At 46.0% G+C, this 23,948-nt stretch overlaps 1 long non-coding RNA gene across 1 annotated transcript in view; it reads right to left on the bottom strand.

Annotated features, from left to right (window-relative positions):
* Positions 1-672: 672 nt before the first annotated feature.
* The window catches only part of LOC141990241 (uncharacterized), a 348,636-nt gene continuing 325,360 nt past the window's right edge, over positions 673-23,948 (bottom strand). Inside the window, exon 4 of the long non-coding RNA XR_012640115.1 lies at positions 673-1,083. This is a non-coding gene — a long non-coding RNA (uncharacterized LOC141990241). The remainder of the gene's footprint in view (positions 1,084-23,948) is intronic.

The raw sequence follows: 23,948 nt of genomic DNA, 5'->3' as shown, positions 1-23,948 counted from the left end.
AAATGAAAGCCCTTGAGGCTTTCCCGTTCAGTTGTTTTGTTCAAAGGAGCCGGGGGGAAAATCCTCAGTGGACCATGAGCACATTTCTTTCGGAAGATCTGGTTTTAACTGGTTTTAAAGAAATGAAGGGGAGATTTATTCTGGGTTCCCTGAGCAATTTCCTCCCCATGTAATGAATGGTGGATGCAGTTTGATATCCTACCCATGTTTACCTGGCTCTGTATGTCGGACATTACACTGCTGCAAAACTCCTTTGTTATCATAAAGTAGATCTTTAGGGTTTCTGGTCTGAAGCTGCTGAGTTATTTCAATGGGTCTACTTGTGCTTAAAGTTAAGCACATGCATTAATGTTTTGCAGGATCGGGCCATCAATTATAACTCTCCTGAGGCACTGGGTTGTCCTCTACATGTGTACCTCATACAATAGGGCCCCTGATCCTGATTGGGGTCTCTTGGCACCATAATGCATATAATAATAATTAACAATGAAGGTAGATTCTGATGACTCCATATGCACCCTGTACTATAACTTCCTTGTTTCCCTTTCTCCCTTGACATTAGCCAGGCGCTGATCTGTACAGTTGTAAAGCTATAGTGTATCTGGATGATAGGATTCATTGCACCCTCAGCAAGTTTGCAGATGACATTAAGCTGGGGTGGGGGAGGTACGCTGGAGGGTAGGTGAAGGACCAAAATGGACACCGTGTAGAATCAAGCACGTGGGTTTATTACGCACAGCGCTGGCGGAGTGTCACCTTGCTTATTAGGCTCAGAGACACTGCCAAACAATTGGTTACAATGGATTATGTGGATTTTCCATGGGTGGAGGGAAATGACGGGGTAGGCAGTCTCAAACCCCTGGATAGGTCTAGCAGCAAGACAAGATAAGCACAGTAGCCAATAGTCAAAGATTACATAATGTCTCCGCCCATGGTTTCAGGTTAACACATGATACATAATTAGTACACAGGTCTTTTCCTTTAAACAATGTATAGAGTGTGTTAGTATAATATATAAGCTGAATTCCAATTTGGGGTCCACCGGAATGAAGTCGCTCCTCTGATTGTCCAACAGGTACTTACCTAGGGGTTAAAGCAAAGAAACATTGAAAAGTACCTGGCAATAGAAATTGTCTTTCAAGTTGCTCATTTGTGTTTCTAAAGGCAAATACTGGCATTGGGGAGGGGAGGAGAATGCCATATCTCATACTGACATGTTTGAACCTCTTCCATAAACTCAAGATTGGTGTGTGGGAAGAGCATGGCTACCTCCTTTGCAGAGGAGTATACACACAGATCCAGACATAGGGCCTCTTTCATTCCTTTTGTCTGTTTCCAGCTCTTAGATAAAGCCTCCAATTATGATTCCCACCTGGCATCTTGCTGAGCAAGCTTATATTAGCAAAAAGCAAGATTGTCTTTTGTTTGATTCTGCTCTCTTAGCTAATATTGTCCACTATTTGCTAGGCCTCTGGCCTCTTGATCAAACTCTGGACTTTGGGCCTGTAAAAAGAGCTGACATGGTCTGTGTATCAGGTTGTTACATAAATAGCATATGGATTTTAGCCCTTCAGAAGGGATAGGGTCTAGAGTGACCTAGACAAATTGAAGGATTGGGCCAAAAGAAATCTGATGAAGTTCAACAAGGACAAGTGCAGAGTCCTGCACTTAGGATGGAAGAATCCCATGCAAAAGAAGCTGGATATGAGTCAGCAGTGTGCCCTTGATGCCAAGAAGGCTAACGCCATATTGGGCTGCATTAGTAGGAGCATTGCCAGCAGATCGAGGAAAGTGATTATTCCCCTATGTTCGGCACTGGTCAGGCCACATCTGGAGTATTGCATCCAGTTTTGGGCCCCCCACTACAGAAAGGATGTGGACAAATTGGAGAGAGTCCAGCAGAGGGCAGTGAAAATGATCAGGGGGCTGGGGCACATGACTTACGAGGAGAGGCTGAGGGAACTGGGCTTGTTTAGTCTGCAGAAGAGGAGAGTGAGGGGGGATTTGATAGCAGCCTTCAACTACCTGAAGGGGGGGTTCCAAAGAGGATGGAGCTCGGCTGTTCTGAGTGGTGGCAGATGACAGAACAAGGAGCAATGGTCTCAAGTTGCAGTGGGGGAGGTCTTGGCTGGATATTAGGAGACACTATTTCACTAGGAGGATGGTGAAGCCCTGGAATGGGTTCCCTAGGGAGGTGGTGGAATCTCCCTCCTTAGAGGTTTTTAAGGCCCAGATTGACAAAGCCCTGGGTGGGATGATGTAGTTGGGCTTGGTCCTGCTTTGAGCAGGGGTTGGACTAGGTGACCGCCTGAGGTCTCTTCCAACCCTGATCTTCTGTGAGTCTACGAACAAAAATGTGCTTGTTCCACTAGGATTCATTTGATAAAGTTGGAAGACGTTGCATAAATCAGATGCGTAATAAGAGGTGGGCTGCACTTCCTGGAGAGCTTCAGTCAAGGCACGAAAACTGGCTAGTGAGGTATGAGCTGTAGTGACTGTTCCTGGACTGTACAAGTATTCACCCTGCACTGGCTAAACTCACGAAGTCCTGAACCAAAATGCACTGGGCTCACTGCAAATACTAGGATGGGCAAAGTCCCTGTGGTCCTGCAAACACTTAATTACATGAGTAACTTTATGCATGGGTGTAGTCCCATTGAGTTCAAAGGGCTATTTAGGTGCGTGTTTGCAGGGTTACAGCCTCTGGAACAATGAACGTCTGGGTCAGTACCGTGGAGAGGATTCCTGCATGACATCACACAGTATATTTCTAGTGTAAATCTAATATAAAAGGCCAATTTTAAATTTCATTCTTGTGAGTTACAGATCAGTGAACCAGTGCAGCTACAGTAACAATGGGCCTAAAACTCTGCCCACTCTGTTATAAACCCACAGGGGCTGTCCGTATTTTTGGGGTGGAGGGACATTATGTCCTTTTATTAAGGCGGGGGCCATGTCTACCCTTACTGGGGATCGATGCTGCTGCCATCAGTGCAGCAGAGGTCAATTTAGCGTGTCTAGTGAAGACCTGCTAAATCAACCGCAGTGTCCTCTCTGGTCGACTCCAGTGCTCCACCAGAATGAGAGGAGTTAGGTAAGTCAACAGGAGAGCATCTCCAATTGACGCAGCACAGTGTAGACACCACAGTAAATCGACCTAGGCTACGTCGACTCCAGTTACATTATTCACGTACAGGGCCGGATAATGGAGGGGCTTTCAGGGCTGCAGCCCAGGGCCCCGGGCTAAGGGGGATCCTGGCGCAGCAGGGCTCAGGCAGGCTGCCTGCATGCTGTGGCCCCACACCGCTCCCGGAAGCAGCCGGCTGCTGGCACGTCTCTGCGGCCCCTGGTGGGGGAGGGAGGTGACTCCATGCACTGCCCCCGCCCCCAGCACCATCCCCATAGCTCCCATTGGCCAGAGCTGCGGGGGCAGTGCTTGCGGGTGCAGGCAGGGCACGGAGACACACTGTCCCCCTGCCCCCAGGGACCGCAGAGATGTGCCAGCAGCCAGCCGCTTCTGGGAGCAGTGTGGGGCAACAGCCTGCAGGCAGCCTGCCTGAGCCCTGCTGCGCCCTCGGCCGGGAGCCACCTGTGGTAAACACCTCCCGGCTGAAGCCTGCACCTTGCACCCCCTTCTGCACCCCGACCCCCTGCCCCAGAGCAGAATACCCCTCCTGCACCCAAACTCCCTCCCAGAAAGAAACTAATCTAACAGCTATTCTAAGGTAAGAAGTAGGCTATTTTGAATTAATGTAACTATATTCTACATGTTTTAAGACTGAAATGTAACCACAGAATGGCTTTATATTAATTAAAAAGCAAGTTTAGAAGAGGGTTAATAGCCTCGATGCCATAATTGTAATCATTTTGTTTTAAATTAGGAAAAAGACTTGTATACCGGGGCCCCACAAAATCTAATAGCCCCGGGCCCACGGGAGAGTTAATCCAGCCCTGTTCACGTAGCTGGCATAGCGTAACTTTGGTCGACACCCTGGTAGCGTAGACAAGGCTGGAGAAGAGAATACACTGAACCATTTGGTTTGAAAATTAAACCCATATTGAAAAGTTCCATGGACTGTGTGAAAAGATGCACGAAAACCAAGCTAGGTCAAATGTTAGCCCAGCCAACCTTGAGAGAATCCCATGAACTATATCTATTGAGTTACCTGTGACACAATCCCTGGAGAGCCTGTGGTCTTGTTGGTTGTTTATTAAGATGTGAAAGGAGACAGACCTGTACTGTACTGTTCCCCCCAGAAGCATGAACTCCCACAGATCCATTCCATGGGCCCTACTGCAGTCAAAGGTCAGGGAAACTGACATCTCCCAAGAAAGGGATACATTCAGTGTACATTTGAAAGCAATAATGATACAGCAGCTGACACAAAGCGGCAAACCCTTATCTGACATTTCCTAAAAGCCCACTTAGTGGAGAAGAGATTCCTACTGGAAAGTGGCCAATGTAATGCCATTATTTCAAAAGGGGCCTAGAGACACACTAGGAAGTTACAGATCACTTAGCTTATCTTCTGTTTAGGGAAAAGTATAAAACACGCAGAAGGGATGGAGTGTGTGTGGCGGGAAGGAGGGCGATATATGTAAAGTACAACTCGATAGCTAGCCAACATGGATCAAAGAGAGAATCATAGAATATCGGGGTTGGAAGGGACCTCAGGAGGTCATCTAGTCCAACCCCTTGCTCAAAGCAGGACCAACCCCAGCTAAATCATCCCAGCCAAGGCTTTGTCAAGCCGGGCCTTAAAAACCTCTCAGGATGGAGATTCCACCACCGCCCTAGGGAACCCATTCCAGTGCTTCACCACCCTCCTAGTGAAATAGTGTTTCCTAATATCCAACCTAGATCTCCCCCACTGCAACTTGAGACCATTACTCCTTGTTCTGTTAAGAAGGGCCTGGCTTTTCACATGTGGACATGTTCTTAAACTGCGGGTTCAGATTTTGCAGTGGCGATGAATAAAGAGCGCAGATGAAGACCACACATGTGGGTCAGGTTCCAGGAGGAAAATCCAAGTTATATCTCTAGCACAGGTTTTGCAAAACAAGGGGGCAGATCCTGCAGCTGGATGCATGTGGGCAGGTCCTAGCACCCACGCCGGACAAGGGGATAGGTTCTGCAAGGGTCTGTCATGGGGCTCACTGTGGGCATAGTGGCTGGCCTGTGCAGGCCCATTGCAGAATCTGGACGGAAGCCTGCGACAGGGTGTGGCTGGTCCTGCACAATACTCATGTTGCACAAGTGAGTAGGAAAGCTGCTCCCTAAGGGTGAAGAAAAGACTCTGATTGCCTTTGGACAAGGCCCTGAGTGCTAGCACTTGGGACAGGCAGGCAGCTCAATCCTGAAGAAATGGGGTAGAAAGAGGAAGAGCATCCATTGCAATTACTCTGACCACTACACAAAGGAAACCATGCGAGAGTCACACGCAGTCTGAGAGCACCATTGTCCCCTCTGCATGGAAGAAATATCCTATTACTCGGTTGAGAAAATAGATCTACTGGTGTCTGCATTGAAAATGTAGTTTCAAAGCTGGTAAAACTGGGACCTTTTAATTATATTAATATACAGAATGAACTAGAATTCTGCTGTCAGTTCCATCCATGCAACTCCAGTGAAGATGCTTATCAGCTCTTGTATGCAAGGGGAAAAGAAGAACTGCTGACTGAGCTGACGCTTAAAAGCTACTCCTGCAATTTTTGAAAATTTAAGAGATTCCGCAATCCACAATCAGATTATTATGGGATGTGACGATGCCAAGGTAACAGAGGCTGCTCAGAGACACAGAACTTATGCAACACAAAGCAATATGAATTCATCCAACGGCATGTGTATTTGTGCAACTGCAGCGAGTATCTGGAAGAGACTAATGTACATTGGCAATCAATGGAGTTGGCAAAAATAAAAGCCAGATTAGCAGAAAATAAAATAACCTGTTAAGGAAGGAAAAGGTAAAGCTGTAGAAAAGAGCAAGATTAGAAAGGAATGTCCCAGTTATGGCCAAATGTATTTAACAATGCAATAATGAAAATGACTTTGCAGACATGTGCCATGTGGGAAAGAAAGCAGGTGACTCCGATGCCGCCGATGTCTAAAAGAGAAGAGATTGTGACACGTCAAAGAAAAGGGCAAAATGCACAAAACGTTAGCGTTTGATACAAAACACACACAAGGTGCAGTGAATAGGAGATGGAGTCAGGACACCTGGGTTCTGTTCCCAAAAGTGCCTTTGACTGGCTGAGGGACCTCAGCCAACTATTCAACTGCTGTCAATCTCAGTTTCCCAATCTGTCAAAGTTGTATAGGGTTGGGAGAATTAATACATAACTACCTTAGTAAAGCACTTCAAATCTATTGATCAAAAAGTGTTATCATAGAATCATAGAGTATCAGGGTTGGAAGGGATCTCAGGAGGTCATCTAGTCCAGCCCCCTGCTCAAAGCAGGACCAATCCCCAACTAAATCATCCTACCCAGGGCTTTGTCAAGCCTGACCTTAAAAACCTCTAAGGAAGGAGATTCCACCACCTCCCTAGGTAACCCATTCCAGTGTTTCACCACCCTCCTAGTGAAAAAGTTTTTCCTAATATCCAACCTAAACCTCCCCCACTGCAACTTGAGACCATTACTCCTTGTTCTGTCCTCAGCTACCACTGAGAACAGTCTAGAGCCATCCTCTTTGGAACCCCTTTCAGGTAGTTGAAAGCAGCTATCAAATCCCCCCTCATTCTTCTCTTCCGCAGACTAAACAATCCGAGTTCCCTCAGCTTCTCCTCATAAGCCATATGTTCCAGTCCCCTAATCATTTTTGTTGCCCTCTGCTGGATGTTTTCCAATTTTTCCACATCCTTCTTGTAGTGTGGGGCCCAAAACTGGACACAGTACTCCAGATGAGGCCTCACCAATGTCGAATAGAGGGGAACGATCACGTCCCTTGATCTGCTGGCAATGCCCCTACATATACATCCCAAAATGCCATTGGCCTTCTTGGCAACAAGGGCACACTGTTGACTCATATCCAGCTTCTCGTCCACTATAACCCCTAGGTCCTTTTCTGCAGAACTGCTGCCAAGCCATTCGGTCCCTAGTCTGTAGCGGTGCATGGCATTCTTCCATCCTAAGTGCAGGACTCTGCACTTATCCTTGTTGAACCTCATCAGATTTCATTTGGCCCAATCCTCTAATTTGTCTAGGGCCCTCTGTATCCTATCCCTACCCTCCAGCGTATCTACCTCTCCTCCCAGTTCTGCAAACTTGCTGAGGGTGCAATCCACACCACCCTCCAGATCATTTATGAAGATATTGAACAAAACCAGCCTGAGGACCGACCCTTGGGGCACTCCACTTGATACCGGCTGCCAACTAGACATGGAGCCGTTGATCACTACCCGTTGAGCCCGACAATCTAGCCAACTTTGTATCCACCTTATAGTCCATTCATCCAGCCCATACTTCCTTAACTTGCTGGCAAGAATACTGTGGGAGACTGTGTCAAAAGCTTTGCTAAAGTCAAGGAACAACATGTCCACCGCTTTCCCCTCATCCACAGAGCCAGTTATCTCATCATAGAAGGCAATTAGATTAGTCAGGCATGACTTGCCCTTGGTGAATCCATGCTGACTGTTCCTGATCACTTTCCTCTCCTCTAAGTGCTTCAGAATTGATTCTTTGAGGACCTGCTTCATGATTTTTCCAGGGACTGAGGTGAGGCTGACTGGCCTATAGTTCCCCAGATCCTCCCTCTTCCCTTTTTTAAAGATGGGCACTACATTAGCCTTTTTCCAGTCGTCCAGGACTTCCCCCGATCGCCATGAGTTTTCAAAGATAATGGCCAATGGCTCTGCAATCACATCCACCAACTCCTTTAGCACTCTCAGATGCAGCGCATCCGGCCCCATGGACTTGTGCTTGTCCAGCTTTTCTAAATAGTCCTGAACCACTTCTTTCTCCACAGAGGGCTGGTCACCTCCTCCCCATGCTGTGCTGCCCAGTGCAGTAGTCTGGGATCTGACCTTGTTTGTGAAGACAGAGGCAAAAAAAACATTGAGTACATTAGCTTTTTCCACATCCTCTGTCACTAGGTTGCCTCCCTGATTCAGTAAGGGGCCCACACTTTCCTTGACTTTCTTCTTCTTGCTAACATACCTGAAGAAACCCTTCTTGTTACTCTTAACATCTCTTGCTAGCTGCAACTCCAGCTGTGATTTGGCCTTCCTGACTACATTCCTGCATCCCCGAGCAATATTTTTATACTCTTCCCTGGTCATTTGTCCAATCTTCCACTTCTTGTAAGCTTCTTTTTTGTGTTCAAGATCAGCAAGGATTTCACTGTTAAGCCAAGCTGGTCGCCTGCCATATTTACTATTCTTTCGACACATCGGGATGGTTTGTCCCTGTAACCTCAATAAGGATTCTTTAAAATACAGCCAGCTCTCCTGGACTCCTTTCCCTCTCATGTTATTCTCCCAGGGGATCCTGCCCATCAGTTCCCTGAGGGAGTCAAAGTCTGCTTTTCTGAAGTCCAGGGTCCGTATTCTGCTGCTCTCCTTTCTTCCCTGTGTCAGGATCCTGAACTCAACCATCTCATGGTCACTGCCTCTCAGGTTCCCATTCACTTTAGCTTCCCCTACAAATTCTTATGTGTAGTTATTGTTACATGCAGACTGAAGACTGGACCTCAAGCTAAGGTGCATAAGAACAAAAGAATGTCTATACTGGATCAGAGCAATGGTCCATCTAGCCCAGTATCCTGTATTCAAATAGTAGCCAATGCCTGATGCTTCAGAAGGAATTAGAACACGTAAGCATTGAGTGATCCATCCCTTGTTGTCCACCACCAGCTTTTGGCAGTCTAAAGCGAGGGACACCCAGAGTATAGGGTTGCATCCTTGAACATCTCGGCTAATAGCCATTGATGGACCTATCCTCCATGAACGTATCTAATTCTTTTTAGAACCCACTTATACCTTTGGCCTTCATAACATCCCCTGACAACAAGTTCCCCTGGTGCGTTGTGTAAAGAAATACTTCCTTTTGTTTGTTTTAAACCTGCTGCCTATTAATTTTATTGAGTGACCCCTGGTTCTTGTGTTATGTGAAAGTAAATAACACTTCCTTATTTACTTTCTCCAAACCAGTCATGATTTTAAAGACCTCTATCATATCCCCGCTTAGTCGTCTCTATTCAAAATTGAACTGTCCCAGTCTTATTAATCTCTCCTCATATGGAAGCTGTTCCATACCCTTGATCATTTTTGTTGCCCTTCTCTGAACCTTTTCCCGTTCTCATATATCTTCTTTGAGCTGCAGCGAGCAGAACTACAAGCAGTATTCAAGATGTGGGCGTACCATGTATTTATATAGTGGCATTATGATATTTTCCGTCTCATTATCTATCCCTTTCCTAATGGTTCCTAACATAGCTTTTTTGACTTCCACTGCACATTGAGCAGATGTTTTCAGGGAACTATCCACAATGACTCAAAGATCTCTTTCTTGAGTGGTCACAGCTAATTTAGAACCCATTAGAATCATTTAGTATGTATAGTTGGGATTATGTTTTCCAATGTGCATTACTTTGCATTTATCAACGTTGAATTTCACCTGCCATTTTCTTGCCCAGTCACCCAGTTTTGTGAGATCCCTTTGTAACTCTTCAGCTTTGGACTTATCTATCTTGAGTAGTTTTGTATCGTCTGCAAACTTTGCCACCTCACCGTTCACCCTTGTTCCAGATCATTTAGGAGTATGTTGAACAGCACTGGTCCCCGTACAAATCCTTGGGGGATCCCACTACACCTCTCTCCACTGTGAAAACTGACTGTTTATTCCTACCCTTTGTTTCCTATCTTTTAACCAGTTACGGATCCATGAGAGGACTTTCCCTCTTACCCCATGACAGCTTACTTTGCTTAAGGGTCTTTGGTGAGGAACATTGTCAAAGACTTTCTGAAAGTCCAAGTACACTATATCCACTGGATCACCCTTGTCCACATGGTTGTTGACACCCTCAAAGAATTCTAATAGATGGGTGAGGCATGAGTTCCCTTTACCAAAGCCGTGTTAACTCTTCCCTAATGTACTGTGTTCATCTCTGTGTTTGATAATTTTGTTCTTTATTATAATTTCAACCAATTTGCCTGGTACTGAAAATAGACTTACCAGCCTGTAATTGCCAGGATTGCATCTGGAACCTTTTTAAAAAATCAGTGTTCCATTAGCTACCCTCCAGTCATCTGGTACAGAGTCTGATTAAAATGATCGACTACATACCAGTTAGTAGTTCTGCAATACCATATATGAGTTCTGTCAGAACACTTGGGTGAATGCCCTCTGGTCTCAGTGACTATTACTGCTTAATTTTTCAATTTATTCCCAAACCTCCTCTATCGACACCTCAGTCTGAGCCAGTTCCTCAGATTTGTCACCTAAAAACAGTGGCTCGGGTTTGGGAATCTTCCTCACGTCATCTGCAGCAAAGACCACTGCAAAGAATTGATTTAGCTTCTCAGCAACAGCCTTGTCTTTTTTGAGTGCTCCTTTAGCACCTTGATTGTCCGGTTGCCCCACTGACTGTTTGGCAGGCTTCCTGCTTCTAATATAGTTTTAAAAATTCTCTGTTCATTTTTGTGTCTTTTGATAGTTGCTCTTCAAATTCTTCTTTGGCTTGCCTAGTTATATTTTTACATTTCACTTGCCAGAGTTTATGCTCCTTTCTATTTTCTCAGTGGGATTTGACTTTCAATTTTTAAAAGATGTCTTTTTGTCTCTAAATTCTTCTTTTACTCTGTTGTTTAGCCATGATGGCATTTTTTCTGGTCCTCTTACGTTTTTTTATTTGTGGGTATACATTTACTTTGAGCCTCTATTGTGGTGGGGTTTTTTTAAGTTTCCATGCAACTTGCAGGCATTTCACTCTTGTGACTGTTCATTTTAATTTTTGTTTAACTAGCTGCCTCATGTTTGTGTAATTCTGCTTTTTGAAGTTAAATGCTACTGTTGTGAGTTTCTTTGGTATTTTCCCTCCACAAGGATGTTAAATTTAATTACATTGTGATCAATTTTACTGAGCGGTTCAGCTAGATTCGCCTCTTGGACCAGATCCTGTGCTGTTCTTAGGACTAAATCAAGAATTGCCTCTCCCTTGGGTTCCAGGACTAACTGCTCCAAGAAACAGTCATTAATGGTGTTGTCATAAATATAAAGGGAAGAGTAAACCCCTTTAAAATCCCTCCTGGCCAGAGGAAAAATCCTCTCACCTGTAAAGGGTTAAGAAGCTAAAGGTAACCTCACTGGCACCTGACCAAAATGACCAATGAGGAGACAAGATATTTTCAAAAGCTGGGAGGAGGGAGAGAAACAAAGGTAATGTGTCTGTCGGTATGCTGCTTTTGCCAGGGATAGAACAGGAATGGAGTCTTAGAACTTTTAGTAAGTAAGTTACTACTAGCTAGGTATGCGTTAGATTATGATTTCTTTAAATGGCTGAGAAAAGAACTGTGCTGAATAGAATGACTATTCCTGTCTGTGTGTCTTTTTTGTAACTTAAGGTTTTGCCTAGAGGGATTCTCTGTGTTTTGAATCTAATTACCCTGTAAGGTATCTACCATCCTGATTTTACAGAGGTGATTCCTTTACTTCTATTTACTTCTATTTCTATTAAAAGTCTTCTTGTAAGAAAACTGAATACTTTTTCATTGTTCTCAGATCCAAGGGTTTGGGTCTGTGGTCACCTATGCAAATTGGTGAGGATTTTTACCAAACCTTTCCCAGGAAGTGGGGTGCAAGGGTTGGGAGGATTTTGGGGGGAAAGACGTGTCCAAACAACGTTTCCCAGTAAACCCAGTTAGAGTTTGGTGGTGGCAGTGGATATTCCAAGGGCAAAGGATAAAATTAATTTGTACCTTGGGGAAGTTTTAACCTAAGCTGGTAAAAGTAAGCTTAGGAGGTTTTCATGCAGGTCCCCACATCTGTACCCTAGAGTTCAGAGTGGGGGAGGAACCTTGACAGGTGTCTAGAAATATTATGTCTGCATCCGATCCTGAGATGACATGTTCCCAGTCACTATGGGGAGAGTTGAAATCCGGCATTATTATTAGGTTTTATGTTTTTGTAGCATCTCTAATCTCCCTGAGCATTTCACAATCATCACCACCATCCTGGTCAGGTGCATGGTAATAGATTCCCACTGCTATATGCTTATTGTTCAAGCATGGAATTTCTATCCATAGAGATTCTATGGTACAGTTTGAGTCATTTAAGATTTTTACTACATATTTGTTTTGCATATGCTTTCTTTCCATATAGTGTCATTCCCCCACCGGAATGACCTCTGTCACTCCTATATATTTGTGCCTTGGTATTACCATTACCATTAATAATCATCATTCCACCAAGTTTCTGTGATGCCTGTTATATCAATATCCTGATTTAATACCAGGCATTCACGTTCACCCATCCTAGTATTTACACTATGCATTTGTAGTTTGTCAGCAACAAGCTTGCAAAATGATATTTGGAGAGTTTGAAAACAAAACAAATTATAATTTAAAAGACACTACACTACATAATTTAAAATGAAACTACACACTATCCAATGAGGAGACAAACAGGAAGTGGAGGTGAGACACTTTGCCAGCAAACATCCTAATCTATGTCTGGCGCAACCTAGCCGAGACCAAAGAGTTCGAGTGGAGCATCTCGGCCCCCTCTTACTGTTAGAGCTCAAAGCACACTGCCCACGGGCCTTGCTGGGCATACAGTCCCATACAGTGCATGTGTGCCTGATCCAGACGGGGATGGGTTTGTTGCCCCAGCACAGAGAGAGGCTGGTTCTTTAGTTCACGCTGTGGAGACTCCTGCTTTCAACTCTGGAGGTCCCTGGTTCATTCCCTCTGGCTGGCCAAGATGTGACAGGTGCTGGGGTGGGTGGGGGGAGGTGTTATCACAGGGAGCTGGGGCTGTGTGGAGAGGAGAAGCAGTGATAGCAGGATGGGGGCTGGAGCCACTCTTAGGATGACCTGAGGAGCTCCATCCCTCTGGGAATTTCAGCTCTGCAATATCCAGCCTGGGAAGGAGCAGATGCGGGGAGCTGATTGCTGCCTGAAAAGGGAGAAAGGGACCCTGCTGCAACCCCCCACTCCCCGCCTGGGACAGGGGGTTAACAGCTCCTGGTGGGGCAGAACTGATGGGTGAGCACACGTGGGGGTGAGAGCACCATCCCCTGAATACGTTTGGGAGCATTGGCCCACACACGCGGGATGGGCAGGGCAGACCAAACACACAACACAATCTTGTTTTTCTAAATTTCACGATTTCTTGGGGCTTAACCCACAACTGCTGAACCTTCGGAGGTGGCAAGTCTGCCTGTCTGATCCCAGTTCTCAGGGAGCCTGAAACACCCCCCGAGAGACAGAAATCGGGTCCCTTCTGAAGGAACCAGGAACCTGTGCTGCCCAGGGCTCCTGTGTCATTTGTAACATTATTGATGGAGCGAAGACAGTGCATCTCCCGCTCCTTTCACTGCAGTATATTGGCTCCTCATTCCCCCTCGCTTCTTTGCTGCTGCAGTTCCTGGTACCAGCTTGGCCCAAATACTTCTCTTAAAATGTTTGCCCCCTCGTGCTTCGCTTCAGCTCGTATTTATTGCTTCAATTTCACTAGGACTAAAAGACACCTAAATGTCAAGTAAAATTATTTCATTTGATGCCTTTTCTAGCTGGCCTTTCACTGTAGCAGAACAACCCCTGCAGTGAGGAGGGAGCGGGAGCAGAACATGAAAACAGTTTGTCATTAAAAATAAAGAGACAGTTCATGCAAATGAGGCAATACATATTCATCAAATGTGCAAATTAAGGCAATGCGTCATTTGCAAGACACCTCCTCATCTGAGGGCTTTCGCCCTTACTCAGGTGTGCTGTTGGGAAGGAAACTCTATCCACCCAGCGCCACCCCATTGAGAGTCCAGCACTGGGAGAGAAGGTAAAAGCCAATTTTCTGCTGGTGGCAGGAGGTGGTCAAGGCAATTGCATCCAAAGCTCACTTCTTGGCCTTCCCTTTTCCAGCACAGGACTCTCCACCCACACCCCATAGAAGGAGAGTCCCCTGTGTCCTACTCAGACTGGGTGAAATCCCCATTAAAGAGAAAGAGCTCACTAAACAAAACACCAACTACCAAAACTGAATAGAGCAGCAGCTCTTTGTATTTTGATTCAGCTCCTAGTCCGTCTGCTTCTGTAGCAACCCTCCTTTGTCTATAACAACCCTCCTCAGGCTGGTGCGGAAAGAGAGGTGTCAGGTTCACGGTTCCAAATAAACAGATGAGTCCTTCCATCATTGACAAGGGTCCAAGCAGCTCTGAAAACACCCAGGGCCTGCTTTCTCCTCCACCTTGCGCCATCAAGTTACATCAGTGCAAAGTGGTGACACTCACTGTGCACTCACTTGACAAAGGACATTACTGCTTTGCGCCTTGCAGCCCACCAAGCATTCACCTTTAAGGGTCAGCAACCTATAATATGCCCTGGCATGCCCGGTTTGTGTTGGCTGGCCAGGAGAGCATTATCCCACATGGCATCACATTGATTTGCAGCTTGGCTTCCCTCTCTTTGAGATTCAGGGATGGCTGCTTCCTCTGGCACCAAACCCTCTTCTGTCACCTTCAGGAGACCCAGATCTGGGATGCAATCCCAGAGCGAGTCTCAGGAGGGTCGACAAGACCATGAAAGCAGCCTATAATGCTGCTGGTCCTTTGATACAAGTTGAGGGAGGTTGTGACAAAGAGGATCTTGGTCATGACCAGATTCAGGCTAATCTCTGAGGGATGGGGGGGGCTCGTGTACTTCAGACTCAGCCATGGTTGTCAGAAGCACATTGGGGGACTCCCACAGTCTAATGGGAGGATGTCTCTTCTGTATCTCACAAGTGATTGACAGGCATTTGGCAACTTTGTTGATGGGAAACTGTGGGCACATTTCTGAGTCAGCTTCATAACAGAAGGAGCACTCAGCAAAGTTCACGCAGCCAAGGTCTTTGGATCTGGGTTCTACAAACATACAGGGGTGCACACTGCTATGACGCGCTCACTGCATTTGGGAGCCTGCTCTATGTGCTCACTCTGGTAGCCACTGCACAGAGGCATGTTAGACTGAGGAATCAACCCTGCACCCCCATTTCCCCAGGCAGGGAAAGCCCTCTGCACTATACCTTGCCATGAGCAGTGTGCAACCCTCTCTGTGCCTTTCCAGCTAAGCTAGCTGTTGTATAAAGACAGGTGACACCATCACCATGTCTGCTCCCCTCCCTACTCCTTTTGGGTGGGCTTCCACCCTCAGGAACACTAGGGGGAGCAGGCCCTAAGCTCAGGGGAGCCATCACATCCCTCCTCTTCTTCAGGACAGGTGTGTTCCCTTCCTGCAGGACAGATGGGATGCAAAAACACTGATTCATTCAGATAATGTGTCCTTGGCTTCCTTGGACAATGGCCTCCATTCTCTTCTCACTTAGACTGACCTGACCGGTGAAATGGAGGAGAATTTGGCGTATTGTGTTTGGATCATCCCCCGCCCTAAGCGAGCACCACAGTACCCATCACATATTTACAACCCTTCAAGTCAGGGTTAAAAAGAAAAGGGTAACTTCAGGAGGTGGCTGAGAAATTATCTGAGCTGTCGCATTGTAGAACTGCTGCCGCTGCTGAATGTCTCATTGTTAACGGAGTTCCTCTGGGCTCTGTTCAAAGCCCCTTTTTATTTTCAATACAAATGAGCTAGGCCTACATTTCCAGAGTTCATTTGCATTTTTATGGGGATGAAGCCATTCTGTTCACCAGTAGGCCTGCTGCAGATAGTGCACTGGTTACTTTTTAAAAAGCATTTACCATAATGAAGGCTAGATTGCTGGCTATTAAGCCACACAGCTAAGTGGGAAAATACCTGAAAATGTGTTTCATCTAGATCCATTAAACTGGGAAATATTGTCGCAGCCTGTTTCTTATCAACCAAAATATATGCAACTTTTATTTCGGTTCTATAGCTGGGTGTGTCTCTTTAAGGCTTTGCAGCAATTGGGGGCAGAAGCCTTCAGAAGGAGCAGTCTCTCTGCTGAATTTCATGTTTCAGCTCAGAAAGGAGCAGCAGTCTATTTGGATAAGAAGAAAACAAAACTAATGAGGACAAGGACGCTTACAACATAAGACAGTGTGAGGACATGGCCTAATTCTGTGGCCACTCTAAGCAGTAGTTTTGTGGCTGAGGCTGACTTCAGTGGAAGCAAGATAGCTCATCTACGCTTTCACCGACCTACTGTCCTCAAGCACAAATTACTACCCCTCAAAGGAAGCGCCAACCTGTGGTGTGCTAGGGACTATATAGGAATTTCAAGCTCTCACTTTAAGAGTGAGAGGGGCAGGAGGGTTCTTGATCCTGCTTGCCGGCTAGGGAGCTCTGTAGCAAAGTGTGGATCTGGGAACAGCCAGTTTGGTAAAACAGCCTACAAAATGGTGGAGTGAATTGTGCCTTCCTGCCTTAGGGAGCAGCCTGTTTTATTTCTTTCTGTTTGGGGATTCTTGTGTGTTATCGTTCTGAATTCTCAGAAATACAGCCAGGTTACTTCGCAACCTTCCACCGAGAGTGTTTACATTTTTGTCTAACTTCTCTGGGTGTAGGCTGTGAACACAACAAAACCCTTCATCAACTCCTACAACCCTGTCCTTAGATACGACAGTCATCCATACACACAAATAGCAACCCTTCCTTATGCATCGCATTGGACCTGCTCACATGCCTAAGGGTTTACAGTGTCAGGTCTTGGGCTAATAACCCAGTTGCCCCCTTTTAAAGTAATTCTTAGCTTGAATTTATTTCTTTGTATTTTCACTGCTCTACAATAAAAGACTCAATGCTCTGGGCATCCTTAAAAAACTTTTAGAAACTGTGACAAAGCTCTGTCCTTGCCTCCGTAGGTCCCGAGTTTCCTGGTGGATTTTGCTAGCCTCAGAGGCTCACTGTGACCCTCCATGTAACCCTTCTTTCTCTAGAGACAAGGGTCACAGTCTACTGAGCCATTTTCATCATAAGCCAGCGAGGGAGGTGAGGAGAACTTATCCTTCCTTGCACAGTCTCTGTCTCCCAGTTTCAGTAATTAATCAGGGGGCAAAGGTGGGGGGCGGGAAGCCCGGGCCCACCCTCTACTCCGGGCTCCAGCCCAGGGACTCTAATAGTATCAGCTATGGTAGCTGACCTTTTAGAAACATGACATGTACAATTTCCTGGGCTACTTCCCCCACAGCAGCCCTCACTTCCTCAAGCTCCACTTCACCCTTACCTCAAGGCCTCCTTCCTTGTGCCTGATATGGTGTGTACTGCTCAGCCTCTCCAACAGCGCAACTTCCTCCCACAGCTCCTGACATGCTCACCCACCTGACTGACTGGGAGGCTTTTAACTAGTTTCAGCCAGCCCCTGATTGGCTTCAGGTGTCCCAATCAACCTAGCATTCTCCCTGCCTTCTGGAAAGTTCTTAATTGGGCCCAGGTGTCTTAATTGACCTGGAGCAGCTTCCATTTCACTTAACCTGGTACCAGGGATTTGTTTAGCCTGGAGCTAATATATCTATCTCCCACTACTTTTCTATAGCCATCTGGCCTTGCCCCATCACAAAACACACATACCCAGAAGTTATCCCATAGCAAAGCAGAAAACTCAGTGACAACAGAAATTTAACTACCCTCTCCACACAGGTTTCAGAGTAGCAGCCGTGTTAGTCTGTATTCGCAAAAAGAAAAGGAGGACTTGTGGCACCTTAGAGACTAACCAATTTATCTGAGCATAAGCTTTCGTGAGCTACAGCTCACTTCATCCCAACGCCCTTCTCCTCATGGCCAAGGGAGAGAAGGTGAGCCACTCAGTGCATGCCATATTAAACTTGGGCTGTTATGGACCACTAAAGAAAACATGTTCCAAAGGGCCAGCACTACACCAAAGAATGCCCATTCACCCTACTAGCCACTCCCTCTTCCTTATACTAAAGAGACTGCAACTTAGACCCTCTGCTGGCCCCAACTGTGGCAGTATGTCCCAGGGTGGGAGGCGGTCTCTCAGGTTGGCCCCAGGCCATTTATGTACAATAATCTGACTATCAAAGTGGAGTTTAGTGTAGGGTTTTATACCCTAATATTCCTATGTACTCATATGCTTGAGTTCTCATTAATAACATAAGCATAATTTAACAAAGCCGCTTCAAAGCCTCCAAAGGAAAAGCAATACCCAAAATCCGCAAAGTCCCCTCAAATTCAAATCGGCGGACAAACATCTTCTCAAGGGATAAATTTTCAGCAGTCTGGCCAGTCTGAAGCCTTTGCAGAGCATCTAAAATAAAGTTCCAACCTACAGGGGCTAAACTGAAGAAATACTTCCCAGTGTGAAACACCTAGAAAGAGCCAGACAGCAATGAAAACCTGAAGGCAAAAAAGAGAGGAAAAGAATTCCACAGCAAAGAAAAAATAATCAGGCAAGTAGCCATATAAATGCAAATATAATGATCCACCCTCCCCACAAGAGGTCAGCAGGATTTGTACCTGAGAACTTCAGCATGAACCTCAACCACTTGAGCTAAAGCAGTAACTCCATAAGCTGGTACTAGTAGTAGGCTATTATCCCCTACTGAACCAACCTCTAGAAAGGGACAAAACACCATTTTTGCCAATTGTGTTATACAAACATACTATATTCACACTTACTGGAGCTTGACTGAAATCTCTCTCCTTTATATCATCTAGCACATTAGCAGAAGGAAAAGGATAACTCCTTGCCCCACAAATAGCTCACAAGAGAAATGGAAAAGGAAAATGGAGGAGGGGGATACCTCAGCACAGACTTCTAGATATACACCAACACATTGCAAATTCTCTATTACTTCCACACAGATAGCAATTTAGATGCTATAATGAAATTCTGAATCCCTAACCTGCTTTCTGGTTGCATTGATGAGGCACTGTGCATCCAGAGCCGTTTGGAGGAGGCTGGGTATTTCGTATACTTGATGTGCATGGGTTATTTTGGATTGTCCTCCAAGAATCCCCCTTTGGTTGGATTTGAATTGGCTAAGTGCTGGTACCGTAACCATGTTAGTATTGCCCAAGTGCCAAGGTACTGAAGGGAGTCCCTGGATATTAAAACAGCTTATGACTCTGAATCATGACCAGATATTCCGCTGCTTAACAATCACATATTGGTGGCTAAACCCATGGGCTCTTCGGCTGATAACGTTTATGTTTGTTGACTCTGGAATAAATTTTCTGGGCCCCTCAGCTCCACCGCTTTATCTGAATTACTCTTGTATTAAAGAGATTGTACAGGATTGTTTGTTGGGTTCTTCTTCAATGACTTAGTCTCCTCTCATTCACTCCAGTGTTACTCCGCTGAGTTACTCCTCATTTACACCAGTGAGAGTGAGATGTGGATCAGACCTGTATTCCTCCATTCCTGCTGTGTAGCTCAGCAACATTTTTATTGCTGTGACTGTAAATGGAGATTTTTTTGTCCTGCTTTTTCCAGCTAGTAATTCTAGTGCTGCCAGTCAAGAACCACGAAGGCCCCCATCCTGAAACAGGGCAATGCAGGGCTCCAACGCCATGGATCCGACTGCAGGATGGGGTCCAAATGTTTTACTCAAATCAATATTTCACATGTTCAGCAGTTCGTATAAGACTGTTGAACTTCAAACACAGGAGCATTAAGGAGGGCGGTAAGCCTTTTAGCAGGGTAGGTTCCAAGTCAATGACAAGGAGTATGAAGAATTGAGAGACTGGCAAAAACTGGATAGCATTGTTAGCAAATGTTACTGTCATATAAATATTGGTTAGATTTTGATTATTGGTGGCTCAGTTTTAGCCAGTAATAATAAATGGTGAGGCAGGAGTAGTCAAGCTTCATTGCCTTTATTATTAACGTTTCCTTTATTATTTAAGAATAGCGCATAACAATAGATATCTAATACCCAGGCTTATGGACCAAAGCTGGCAGCCAATGAAAGCCTGATCCCAGTCCTGCCTGGTTTGACAAATAACTGAGCCTTGCCATCTTTTGTAGATAGGTTGTTGATATACCACGACCTCCTCTTTTCACACACAACAGTTACACGTATCCCCTTTTTCTGTTCCATGTTGCAAATATTCCAAGCACATACTGCAATACCCAGACTTTCCATACTAATGCGACAAATGCATTTTGCAGTTAAAAAACGCTTGTCCTGATAAACAGGCCACTACACTAAACGTTAAACTACTAAACTTGTCACTCTTACTAAAGCTCAAACAACTTTATATCATTATTGCAAGTTATTCCTTAAAGCTTGCTAGCAGTTTGGTTCACGCAACAATAAGCCCCTTTGCTTTAATGGTCAACACAAGAACATAGTCAAATTTAAACCGGCTGGCTGACTGCATAACACAGGAGTGTGGCACAACCCACTGGCAGAATCATGTAACAGATATATTGTTTTAATATGCACACTTACCTAATTTACTGTACAAGTGGATAGGTTTGTATGACCCTGGTCTGCTAAGTTACTAGGACTGTCTATTAAGTGGCATGGGTATTGTTAGACACTATGCTTTATAAGCAACAGGCCAGGTATTCTGAGTCTCTGGGAGTTAGCTGGTAGATGCAGCAGAGGTAATAAAAGGACAGATGGGAGAACTATTCATAGGGTAATGCTGCATAGTTCTAGTCACCCAAAGATGGAGAAGTTCAAATGCCTCCTAGAAAGATACATGTAAATAACTGTATAAAACAGCATTTAAATTAACATTGGAAATTATCTTGAGTGTAGCTATACCATGGAATGCCTGCTAAAAACAACAAATATTAAAGGAACAAATATTGTTGGTCTCCTGGGGTAAAATTCAATCTGTGCAGAGGGCCAGTATAAGGTCTATGTACCCTGTGGGCTTAACTGGGATTTAAGCGCTATTCAGACCTTCTGCTTGCTCATTGCACAGGGGTGAATTTCATCCTTTCAGCATGCAATTCTTACTGAATTCAGGCTCTTATAAAATACCAGTGAATTTCTTCTGCGGTCTTATTTACCCTGTTATGTAAGAATCCCTTGATCTATTACTCAATTCCAAGTTTGAAGGGAAAAACACTAGATTCGATTTTGGAGTGAACTCCCCCAACTGTCTGAACTATGGCATCAGAGGTAACAAACACCATGTGGCTCTTTACCATGCAGAGGTGAGACCTTGATATAGGGCCCCTACTTTGCACCTTTGCTCATGCCAGGAAGGTAGACGTTGGGTGGCAGAACCAGGACCTTAAAGCACCCTGGGTGAACTGCACAGGAATGCTTTGAAGAACAAATGGGTTGGTTTTCCTGCCCATTTTGTGTTCCAGGTTTTGGATTCAGTAGGGCGGCTCCAAGGCATTGCCAGCAAAGTGTGCAGACCTGGGAACTGCCATGCACTGCCATTTCCAGCTAAGTAGCAAATGCACTGAGGTTTGATAGTGAGGTGCAAATCAATGTTCTTGGACCTTTTGGAGGGGAAAAGCACACTCAGCAGAATCTGCTGTGTTCTGCACTGAGGTTTGGAGTCAGCAGGGCAATCCTGCGATCAGATCTGTCAAAGCTGAGCCTAATGCCCCGGTCCTGCACCATAGACAGGACCTTTGCCACTGACTTCAGTCAGCTCAGGCTCTCAGTTCTACTTGTGCTGCTGATATCACTGACTGTGCTGGTTCAGAAAGCAGACAAGGCAGAGCAGATACAGCGCTTGCCTCCGGAAGGGCGATTTCATCAGGGAGAGAGCAGTGTGCATTGATGGTCTCATGCAAAGCCCACTAATGGAAAAACTTGGGGTCATACCCCTCCACGCCGCTCGAGCACTGTGAGGGAAGGGAACACACAGAGAGAATTAAATTGCATCCCAGTCTGATGGACAAAAACCCTCCAGGGCCAACTGTCAGGCTCTGGGTTCTAGACAGTCAGGCCTGGTGGTTGGAGCAGTGGTCAAAAACATGTTCCAAGGGTCAGAGCCGGACGTAGAGTGGGGACCAGGACGAGGGCAGAACTGAAACCGGAGACCAGGGACAGGCCATGGGTCGGAACCGGGGTCAGAATCCGTAGACAAGCCAAATCAGAATTAGTGTCCGAGTCCGGATGCAGACCAAAGGTCAAAGCTGGATCGAAGTCAATCCAAGGGCGCGGGGGTCGGGATGCAGGATGGAGCAGGACAGGAACAGGGCTGGAGAAAGGCTGCAACGAGGCTCAGGAAAGGCTGGGACAGGAACAGGGCCAGGACTGTAGACAGGCTGGAAGCCTTGGGAGTCTGTAACACCACGAGGCAGCGGGGGGAGAGAAGAGGGGGCTCCTGGCCGAGTGGTGCTGTTGCCCAGACTAAGCTGCAGCTCTGGTGGCGAGAGTGAAATACCTGTGCCCAGTGCCTGCCCAGGGATAGGGTACTGCAGCATCCTGGAACGATGAGGCACCGCAGGCTCTGCTGGAGGGGTGGATCGGTGCAGATGAGTGAGCAGCCCTGGTCAGTTTGCCACACAACAAAACTCTACAACATTGTGTGTGGACATTTGGACTATGGCATTAAAGTTTGCTCCCACGGGGGTTAAATGAGGAGTTGGTGCCCAATGTTAATAGGTAAGTTATAGGGCAGCAGGACCCAGAGCAGCGAAGAATGGGACATGTGGATGTTATGTAAGGACTGGTAACAATGAGCTTACTCCGTACAAAGCAGAGGGCCCAATTCCCCTTGTCTAGCTAGCTGGGCCAGCACAGAATGGGTTGCATTTAACACCTGTGGTGTGATGCGCAAGCGACAAGCCTACCACACCCACATCCCAAGAAATTTATACTCCAAGGGGCAGGGAATTTCAAAGGCACCAAGGGGAGTTAGGCAGTCAATTCCACTGACAACCACTGAGATTTGGCCATGCAACTGCCCTTTGTGCTTTTGAAAATCTCCCCGTGAACAGACAGGCAATGCAATAGACACATCCAACCAGTGCAAAAACTGAAGGGCTTTGCTCGATTTCTTTGTAAACCCTGTTCATTGGTGGGTGGGCATTGCTAAGCTTTGCAGAATGCTTTCAGGTGGGATGTGAAAGGAGAGAGGTCAGTCACTTGACATGCCAGGGGAAGGAGAGAGCTCGAGGAGTTCATAGTGGCATTAAGGATTAAGACTAGGGGTTGGAAACCCAAATACCATTGAAAGTTACTGGAAGTTGGATCCCTGCTTGGGCCCCTTTGGAAAATTCCCACCCTAAGAGTGGAGGAAGGATACAAAGGGCACGTCTACAATTTCTCCCCTAAAAAGCCCTACTATTGTTGTCATTGGTGGTAACAACGGTGGGAGTGCTACCGTAGACAAGGCAGAACTGGCATCATTAGCACCAGACCATCGAACCCTGCTCAGAGCAGGGCTATGGGACAGGGTAGTAAAAATGCTGACAGCCACTGATGTCTCATCTGCATTAGAGGAGCTGAATCAGTGGTGGCAACAGTGGGACACATCTGAGGCAGATCTTCCGCGTGCGGAAATTGGCCTGGTAAACACCAGCAGAGTTGTGCGGAAGGGAAAGCTAAGGCAGGAGGCTGTGGTGCAGGGAAGGGAGCAAGAGCACTACAAAGAAAATGAGAAGAGACGCAGAGAGGAACAGACTTATTTAGGACCAGAAGGTCAGGGGAAGCCAGCGAAGTGGTCCAGAGAGGGTGTGACATCCTCCAAGCAGTGGGCAAGGGGAGTTGATTTTAGCCCCACTGTTTTTGGACAGAGGGGAGGGACATGAAATGTAAAACAGGGAGGCCAAGGAGGAGGAGGTTGCAGTAATCGAGGTCGCTGACATGTGGAGCCACCGATTAGGACAGATTTCCAAGATTTTCCAGCTCCATAGGGCCACACAGAACCTACTGCTTACTCTTGGACTATACT

The sequence above is a fragment of the Natator depressus genome, chromosome 6 (genome assembly GCF_965152275.1).
Source record: "Natator depressus isolate rNatDep1 chromosome 6, rNatDep2.hap1, whole genome shotgun sequence".
NCBI lineage: Eukaryota > Metazoa > Chordata > Testudines > Cheloniidae > Natator > Natator depressus.
This window is presented reverse-complemented; position numbering and strand designations above follow the sequence as displayed.